Source organism: Magnolia sinica, chromosome 7 (genome assembly GCF_029962835.1).
Source record: "Magnolia sinica isolate HGM2019 chromosome 7, MsV1, whole genome shotgun sequence".
In the NCBI taxonomy this organism is placed as follows: Eukaryota; Viridiplantae; Streptophyta; class Magnoliopsida; order Magnoliales; family Magnoliaceae; genus Magnolia; species Magnolia sinica.
This window is the reverse complement of record NC_080579.1, coordinates 7,889,617-7,900,025: the sequence shown is the minus strand read 5'-3', so window position 1 is coordinate 7,900,025 and position 10,409 is coordinate 7,889,617.

The window sequence follows — 10,409 nt, the reverse complement described above, 5'->3', positions numbered from 1 at the left end:
CTTATAACCTAAAACCTAAACCTATAACCTACACATAAAACCTAAACCTAAACTGAAAAAGTAACCTAAACCTAAACTCCCAAACGTACACCCGATCTCGAACCCGAACCCGATTTCCTAAACCTATACCTTAACGTATTCCCAAATCCCTAAACCTAAACCTACACCTAATCCTAATCTCAACTCCGTAACCTAAACCTAAACCTTAACCTATACTTATAACCTAAACCTATTCTCAAATCCTAAAACCTATAACCTAAACCTAAACATTAACCTAAACCTAAACCTAAACTTTAACCTATAACCTAAACCTTAACCTATAACCTATAACCTATAACCTAAACCTATAATCTATAACCTAAACTCAATTCCCTAAACCTTAACCTATAACCTAACATAAACCTAAACCTATAACCTACACTTATAACCTAAACCTAAACCTATAACATTAACCTAAATGTAAAACCTAAACCTAAACCTAAAACGTAAATGTATTCTCAAATCCCTAAACCTAAACCTAAACCTATAACCTACAACATTAACGTAAACTTATAACTTACAATATTAACCAACCTATTCTCAAATCCCAAAACCTATAACCTACACTTATAACTTAAACTTAAACCTAAACCTAAACCTGTAACCTAAACCTAAACGTAAAACCTAAACCTAAACCTAAAACATAAATGTATTCTCAAATCCCTAAACCTAAACCCAAACCTATAACCTACAACATTAACATAAACTTATAACCTATGTGAGACCCGTATCCTAGCCCATACCGTTTCGTAAATTTTCGCGGTCCTCCCAGTCGAATTCCGATGACTCGTGACGCATAGATAGTATTTGTGCATGCTCTCGAGTCACATCCTGTAAACCCGAGCCGACTCAAGCCGAGACCTATGTCATCGCGACCGTGCCGTCGTCGCGGTTTCGATGACGCGTCTCGTGCATCAATGCGACGCTTAGATTATGAGATCCGGCCCATGCATTATCTCGACCGTTGATCGCGGGACCCACTTATCCCTGTTGTTGTACTTCCTTATAAACATAATTACTATGATGTCACCCACCCTACCCTAGCCATAACTCCTTACAAGCAACCACCCCTTCCCTTTTTCCCCAAAAGTCAAAATCATTAATTGCCTAAAAACCTTCACCTCTCTCTCTCTCTTATCTCTCTCCCTCACTCTTTCTTCCTCATTCTCCTTGGCAAAAACCATGGACATCCAACCATCTCCCACCTTATATCCCCACCAATCCAACCTTTAGATCGTCATCTTCACCATTGATAGAGCTTCTTAGAGGCATTGGAGTATATGGGAAGAAGAAGAGTAAGGTGGGTGCTTCTCTCTCTCTCTCCTTTCATTTTTGTGTAATGTGTGGCCCACTTGGAATGGACCCCACTTTGATATATGTCTTATCCAAACCATCCAAGTCTTGTGAACTCTACCTTATGGATGATGAGAAAGCATTATCAGACCCATTAGGTAGGCCACATTCATGTGAGACCCACCTTAACAAAGTGTGGGCCACTTACAGCTGGGACCCACCATGATACTAGGTTTATCCATGCCGTCCAGCGTCCCTGGATGCTGGACGTGAAGCTGGCTAACATGGAGGGCGTGAACTGACATGGGTGTGCACTGGCAAGCTAACCCAAAATATATAAATATAATATATATACATAACTGATTTTAGACTTTTGGGTGGGTCATTAATACAGGCCCCACCTTGATACATTAATTTAATCCAAGCCATCCATTTCATTCCCCAGATTATTTTAAGCGTTGAACCGAAAAATGAAATGAATCTAATTTTCTGACGGGCCATACCATAGAAAATAGTATTTTCTACCGTTGAAATCCACCCTAATATTTATATATATTCAAAATACCCCAAAATTGGACTCGTTCAGACTGTCTCGAGTCATGGAATGTAATGGATGGAGTGGATTTACCTGATGCGGGCCCCACGTATGAAAAACCTTGAAAATACAGGTTTTCAAAAAAAAATAAAAATAAATGAGAGCAGCAGCAGCGCTTGCTGCTGCTGACACTCCTAAGGACGCGCAGGATGTCCTATGCTATGGACAGACGGATAGGGTCCCAACCGTGGGCCCCACTGTGATGTGAGTAGAACATCTACACCGTGCATGTGTAGGCCCCTTAGGGCAGTGGGCCTCACCTAAAAAATCAGCTGTGTTTGGAGCTCAGGTGGCCCACGTCACAGGCAACAGTGTGATTGAACGTCTGCCTTTGAAATCGCCTTTTTGGGCATCCAGAAGTTTTGAATCAACATGAAATTTGTTCTCCCTCTTCATCTGGGTCTACGTGACCTTATAAATGGATTGGATGGCATTTAAACATTATGGCGGGCCCCACGGGGGACCCACAGTGATGTACATATTTTATTCCTACTGTCCAGGTGGACGGTGGAACCCACATATATGTGTTTTATTAATGCCGTCCAGCTGCTGCTGGACAGCTAGTGGATCCCACCAATGAAGTTGGGATCACCCCACGTGTGGGCTGATGTGTGTACGTGTGTGTGTGTGTGTATATTATATATATTATATATAGATTTTTTATATATTATATTATATAATATATATACATGATGGTGGGCCTTTATGTGGACCCCCACCATAATGCATGTGTTGCATCCAAGATGTCCATCCATTTTGTAAGCTCATTTCATGGCGTGAGCTAAAGAATGAGTCAGATCCATAGTTCATGTGGACCCCCACCATGATGCTTGTGTTGCATCCAATCTGTCCACTCATTTTGAAAACTCATTTTTATGACATGAGGTAAAGAATAAGTCAGATCTAAAGTTCAAGTGGACCCCACCATTTAAGGTAGTGGATAATGACGTCCACCGTTCAAAATTTCTAAGGGCCATGGGAGTTTCCTATTAAGCTGATATTTATTCCACTTCATCTATCATTACGTTAATTTATGAACACGTTGGATAGGAAACATATGTTATGGTGGGCCTTAGGAACTTAAATGGTGGAAATCATTATCACCACTTTTATTTGGGTGTGACTCATTTGATATACATGGGGCCCATTGGTGTGGCCCATTTGATGTACGTATGACCATGTGAGGAGGCCCACTTTGATGTATTTTGTGGGCCATTTGTCGGGCCCACTTTGATGTATTTTGTGGTCCATTCGAGGTGCCCATCTTGATGCATGCACTCCATATTCACATCGTCCAGCAGCTACTGGACGGTGGGGCCCTCCTTACTAAATGTTAGTATATGTGTTGAATAAGCATACCGTCCATATACAATGTGGGCCAGCATGATGTATTTATTTATCCTCACCGCCCAATCTCTGGCCGTGGGATGTGGAACCCGTGTGATATATGTATTTCGTTCCATGCAATCCATCTGTGTGAGACCCACCTTTATGCATCCGTTGTACACATGGATCCCACATGATATATATGTTTTTATATCCATACTGTCCAACTATTTGGATGGGATGCACCATGATGTATTTTTATCCACGCCATCCAGGGCAGGCACCCCATTATGATATATATTAGGGCCCATGGGTTGAGGCCCATTGAGATGTGTTCAAAGCCCATTTGGTAAGGCCCATTGTAATGTATTTGGAACCCGTGAGCAGAGCCCACCTCATATGTTCCACCCTAACCGTCCAGGTCATATAGGACCAGCCCCGATGTATGTTTTACTCACACCGTCTGTGGGATGCGTGACTCATTAGATGTATGCATTCTATATCCACACTAACCATCTGGTGGGGCCCATCTGCTACATGTGCAGGGCCTACCTATTGTGCATTTGTGCAGCCCATTGATGCAACCCACTCGATGTGCATGAGCCCCATTAGTGCGGCTCATTGATGCAGGGCCCGTTATGATATGTTAGAGGCCCATGGTTGAGGCCCATTAGGATGTGTTTATGGCACATTTGGTAAGGCCCATAGAGATGTATTTTCGGCCCATGGGTCGAGGCCCATTGCGACGTATTTTCGGCCCGTATGTCGTGTCCCATTATGACATGTTTCCAGCCCAGTTATCGAGGCCCGACTTGATGTGTACAAGGCCCATTAGTGCGACCCACTTGTTGGATTGATGCCCATTGATGCAGCCCAATGATGCGACCCACCGTGATATGCATATTACGCTAATGATGCGGCCCAATGATGCGACCCACCGTGATGTACATATTAGGCTAACGGTGCGGCCTAATGTATCGACCCATCGTGATGTGTAGGCCCACGTGCTGCATGTGTAAGGCCCACCTGTGATGACTATTTGAGGCCAGCTGTTGGATATTTGGGCCCATCTTATGTTTGACTCTACATGGGCCATTACTTGGGAGCAATGTTGGTTGAATATTCACATTGATGGGCAATGATGGTTAGATGTTCTCATTGTAACCTTCCCTTAGGCCTTGTTAGGTCCATTCTCTTCGTAGGTTAACCCAAATAAGTGGGCCCCATTCGCCATAGACAGATGACTTTGTGCTATCAGATTGATATAACCACGGCCGAGAGCCGATTTTTACATTATTGTTGCTTAGTTGTCCATCTATGGACCCCGCCTTGTTTATACATATTGATTATCGGTACCGATTATTGAGACCGATCCCGAGTGTCGATTTTAAATATCGAGGCCGATTGTTGAGGCCCAATGCGATGTATATGCAGCCCGTATTTAAGGCCCAATGTAATGTATATTGAGGCCTAAGTGATGAGGCCCATTATGATGCATTTGGGGGCTAGGCGAAGGAGCCCATTGTGATGTATGTTAGGCTCATGAGCAGGGCCCGCCTGTTGTGTATATGTGTCCCTTGAGTAAGGCCCACTGTGTTGTATATTAGGCCTTTGTGTGAGGCCGTGGGCCCATTATATGTTTGGCCCTATGTGGGTCATTCTTTGGGGGCAATGTTGGTTAAATGTCCACATTGTTGAGGTCGATTGTCGATGCCGGTTGTTGATACCGGTTATGAGTATGTGACAGCATAACATCATGATACATGCTCATACGCATTATCTGCATGTTTGTTATGAGATGTGGTTATTCATTGCATATGTCATTGAGCATGTTGTTATGAGACTCCCTGACAGGTGGAAGTTATCTCACATATGCACGCGGTATGTGCAAGATTGACGCATGACTGGATTGTATGACTCATGCATCTCGCATTATGATTACTGTATGCCCTAGCGACATTAGGGCTGTAGCCTCCACAGGCATATCGTGGAAGGCCAAATGAGATACCGAAAATATTTGGTTCTAGCATACGGGCGCCATAGATGTCCTTGGGTGAAAATTTCTAAACCTCCGTGGCCAGGAGACACCCCAACATCGAGACCCAATGGATACATGAGCGCCCGAGTGCCGAATACTAGGAGGTCGCGTCTTCCACTGTGTCATGGTCGGTTAGGAGGGGGTGTGGCCTTACCCACCCGAGGGTAGGGGGCAATACTAGGCTGAGTTTGACCAGCTCATGAATGGGTCCGCTATCGACATGCCGGATAGGTATTAGGAGACTATTGACCAGGCGGATAGTGAGGTTTCTTACTCTCACTTGGACTGTGCTGCTAGGAGAGAGATAGTGCCATTTGGAGTGTACTAAACTTCGGTGATGATCCCAGAGAGAAACTGTACTGATATGTGGATTCAGTGAGCAGGAGTTGCATACTCATTCATGCATTCATTCATTCACTATCCACTCGGGTTGGTGGTGCGCAACTATTTGTTATGTGTGCCCTCGCAATGGCCAGGATTTCGGTTGGGGCGCGTGACTAACCTGAGATCAGGAGTTTACCACATTGAGTCTAACTATCCAAATTTAGGTATGGGACTGGTTTGGATAGAAGTCCCTTGTGATGGACCCCATGCCTGCAATACTACGTACTATCATCCCGACTTCACACTCCAGTATCGTCATTCCATTCGCACCACATATTGCATGACATTCGCGGCATACGACATTTTGGGTTATTGTGTCTCTGCATTTATATGGTCTAGGTACGGCTGACACTATTTGTGTTACTCATCAGGAATGTATATTGTATTACATCCTCTGTATCTGATATTTGGCTATTTATGATTCCTCATTTGCATAGTTGTTCTACATTGCATATTCTGACATTGATTGACTCATGGACCTAAACTCAAATCCCTAAACCTTAACCTATAAGCTAACCTAAACCTATACTTATAACCTAAACAAAAACCTATAAACATAAAACCTAATCCTAAATCTATACTTATAACCTAAACCTATTCTCAAATCCCAAAACCTATAACCTAAACCTAAACCTTAACCTAAACCTAAACCTATAACCTATAACCTATAACCTAAAACCTAAACCTACAACCTACACATAAAACCTAAACCTAAACCGAACAAGTAACCTAAACCTAAACTCCCAAACGTACACCCGATCTCGAACCCGAACCCGATTTCCTAAACCTATACCTTAACGTATTATCAAATCCCTAAACCTAAGCCTACACCTAATCCTAATCTCAACTTTGTAACCTAAACCTAAACCTTAACCTATACTTATAACCTAAACCTATAACCTTAACCTATAACATAAACCTTAACCTATAACCTATAACCTATAACCTAAACCTATAATCTATAACCTGAATTCAATTCCCTAAACCTTAAGCTATAACCTAACCTAAACCTAAACCTATAACCTACACTTATAACCTAAACCTATAACCTACACTTATAACCTAAACCTGTAACATTAACTTATACGTAAAACCTAAACCTTAACCTAAAACGTAAATGTATTCTCAAATCTCTAAACCTAAACCTAAACCTAAACTTAAAACCTACAACATTAACATAAACTTATAACCTACAACATTAACCAACCTATTCTCAAATCTCAAAACCTATAACCTACACTTATAACCTAAACCTTAACCTATAACCTAACCTAAACCTAAACCTAAACCTATAACCTACACTTATAACCTAAACCTAAACTTGTAACATTAACCTAAACGTAAAACCTAAACCTAAACCTAAACCTATAACCTACACTTATAACCTAAACCTAAACCTGTAACATTAACATAAACGTAAAACCTAAACCTAAACCTAAAACATAAATGTATTCTCAAATCCCTAAAGCTAAACCTAAACCTAAACCTATAACCTACATTAATATAAACTTATAACCTACAACATTAATTAACCTATTCTCAAATTCCAAAACCTATAACCTACACTTATAACCTAAACCTAAACCTAAACCTGTAACCTTAACCTAAATGTAAAACCTAAACCTAAATCTAAAACATAAATGTATTCTTAAATCCCTAAACCTAAACCTGTAACCTACAACATTAACATAAACTTATAACTTACAGCATTAACCAACCTATTCTCAAATCCCAAAACCTATAACCTACACTTATATCCTAAACCTAAATCTGTAACCTTAACCTAAACGTAAAACCTAAACCTAAACCTAAAACGTAAATGTATTCTCAAATCCCTAAACCTAAACCTAAACCTATAACCTACAACATTAACATAAACTTACAACCTACAACATTAACCTAAACCTATAACCTATAACCTAAACCTATTCTCAAATCCCAAAACCTATAACCTAAACCTAAACCTTAACCTAAACCTAAACCTTAACCTATAACCTAAACCTAGCCTAATCTTAAACCTATTTCCGTAAACTGACTCTAGTCTTTTCATTGTAGAGATGGAAAAGAGTTGGATGCAATCTAAGAATAGGTTTGGCCTAGAGTATAAACAAGGGGTTCAAGAGTTCATGGAATTTGCGCGGAATCGGGCAGATTCAGGGAATAGGATTAGATGTCTATATCGAAAATGCAAGAACATGATTTATCAGACTTTAGACAAAGTAGAAGACGATTTATTCATAGTTGGGATTAACCAAGGTTACACTTGGTGGATCCATCATGGTGAAGATATCTGCTATAGAGTTGAGGCCACTGAAGTCTTTGCTAACGTAATTGTGTCTAATTATGCAGCGACAAGCAGTAGCTAAGATATTCCTCTTATGGGTGATGTCGAATCAGAGAAGTTTAGTAGGTTGTTGAGGGATGCGCAACGTCCACTTTATCCGGGGTGTGAGAACTTCTCCAAGTTGAATTTTCTTACAAGGTTACTTCATTTGAAGATAATAAATCGTTGGAGTAACAAATCATTCGACATGTTGCTTGACTTGTTAAAAGAAGCATTATCGGACGGTGAGACATTGCCTAAGTCTAATTACGAGGCAAAATCCTTGATGCGAGACTTAGGCCTTAGTTACATCCACATACATGTATGTATAAATGATTGTTTACTGTATTGAAAAAAATATGAAAATGTTGAAGAGTGTCCAGAATGTGGAGAGTCTAGGTGGAAGTATGACGAAGCCAAGCGTAAGAAAATCTTACAAAAGTGTTAAAGTACTTCCCATTGAAACCCAGATTGCAAAGATTGTTTATGTCTCGTAAGACGGCTGAAGATATGAGGTGACATAAGGAGAAACGCGTTCATGATGATAGTACACTGAGGTACCCTGCGGACTTTAAAGCCTAGCAAAATTTTGACGAGCAATATGACTGATTTGTAGAGGATTCTCGCAATGTTCGACTAGGTCTTGCAAGTGATGGTTTTAATCCATTTAGTAATATGATTAGCTCGTACAATATGTGTGGTACTTATGCCCTACAATTTACTTCCTTGGATGTGTATGAAGGAATCATTTTTTATGATGTCATTACTTATTCCTAGACTCAGGTCACCTGGGAATGACATTGATGTGTATTTACGACCGTTAGTAGATGAGTTAAATGAATTGTGGAGTCAAGATGTACAAACGTATGACACATTTGTAAGACAGACATTTTGATTGCATGCAGTGGTCTTGTGGACAATAAATAACTTTTCCACGTATGGGAATTTGTCTGGGTGAAGCACGAAGGGAAAGTTGGCTTGTCCTACATGTGGTATTGAGACTTGTTTATTGTCATTGAAGCATGGTAGAAAAACGTGTTATATGAGCCATCGTCGCTTCTTTCTGAGCGATCATAGTTGGCGTAGGAAGACGATAATCTTTGATGACAAACAAGATCATAGGCCACCCCCAAAAGAGCTATCTGGAGAAGATGTGATATAACAATTGAGTAACATTGGAGAAGTTAGATTTGATAAGGCATTACATTTGAAGAAGAGGAAACGTACAGTATTGGACTATAACTGGAGGAAGAAGAACATTTTTTTAGTTGCCCTATTGGAGTGATTTGAAATTGTGACACAACTTAAATGTCATGCATATTGAGAAAAATATGTGATAATGTCTTCGGAATATTGATGAACATAGAGAAGAAAATAAAATACAGTTTCAAGGCTCAATTGGATCTATAAGCAATGGATTTAAGGAAAGAGTTACACTTGCAACTACATGACCATATGGAAATTCGTATACTATATCAGCAACCTGCTACACATTGACAAAACTAGAGAAAAAACATTTATGTGAATGGTTGAGATCGGTGAAGTTTCCCGATGGGTATGCGTCAAACATATCTTGGTGCGTAAACATTGCGGACTATAAGGTAACATGAATGAAAAGTCATGATTGTCACGTCCTTCTGCAACGCCTACTACTGGTTGTGATTCATGGATTCCTGAGTAAAGATATCAGTATGACGCTAATTAAGTTGGGGATATTTTTTAAGGATTTGTGTTCGAAATCGTTAAATGTAGATGTTATTAAACAACTGGAGAGGGACATTGTCGTAATCCTTTGTAAACTTGAAAGAATATTTTCACCCACTTTTTTCAATGTCATGATACATCTAGCGATTCACTTACCGCACGAGGTGAAGCTTGCAGGTCCAGTACAATATCGTTGGATGTATCCGATCGAAAGGTGGTCCAACATATAACAATAAATTTTTATTCATTCCATAAACTACATATATCCATGTTTTCATACGTATAACATAGTGGTTTTGTGTACAGATACCTTCACACACTAAAACGATTTGTGAGGAATAAGGCACGACCGGAGGGATCCATCGCTGAAGCATACATTGATAATGAGTACCTGACATTTTGCTCCATGTATCTTCGTGGCATAGAGACTAGATTCAACTAAGAAGATCGGAATGTCGATGAAGGGTAGGAGCATGAAAAAGGACTCATATATGTATTCGCACATAACTTTCGTCCTTTAGGATCCCCGACGTTTCAGGATATGGACCTTGGGGATCTAGCAAAGGTGCAGTGGTATATGTTGTATAATTGTGAATAAATATAGTTGTACTTAGAGTAAGTCTTCCCTCGATTATTATTTTCTCTACATACGATGATCTTAATGTTTCTTACTGATGATGTGTCATTTATGTGTAGCGAACATATCG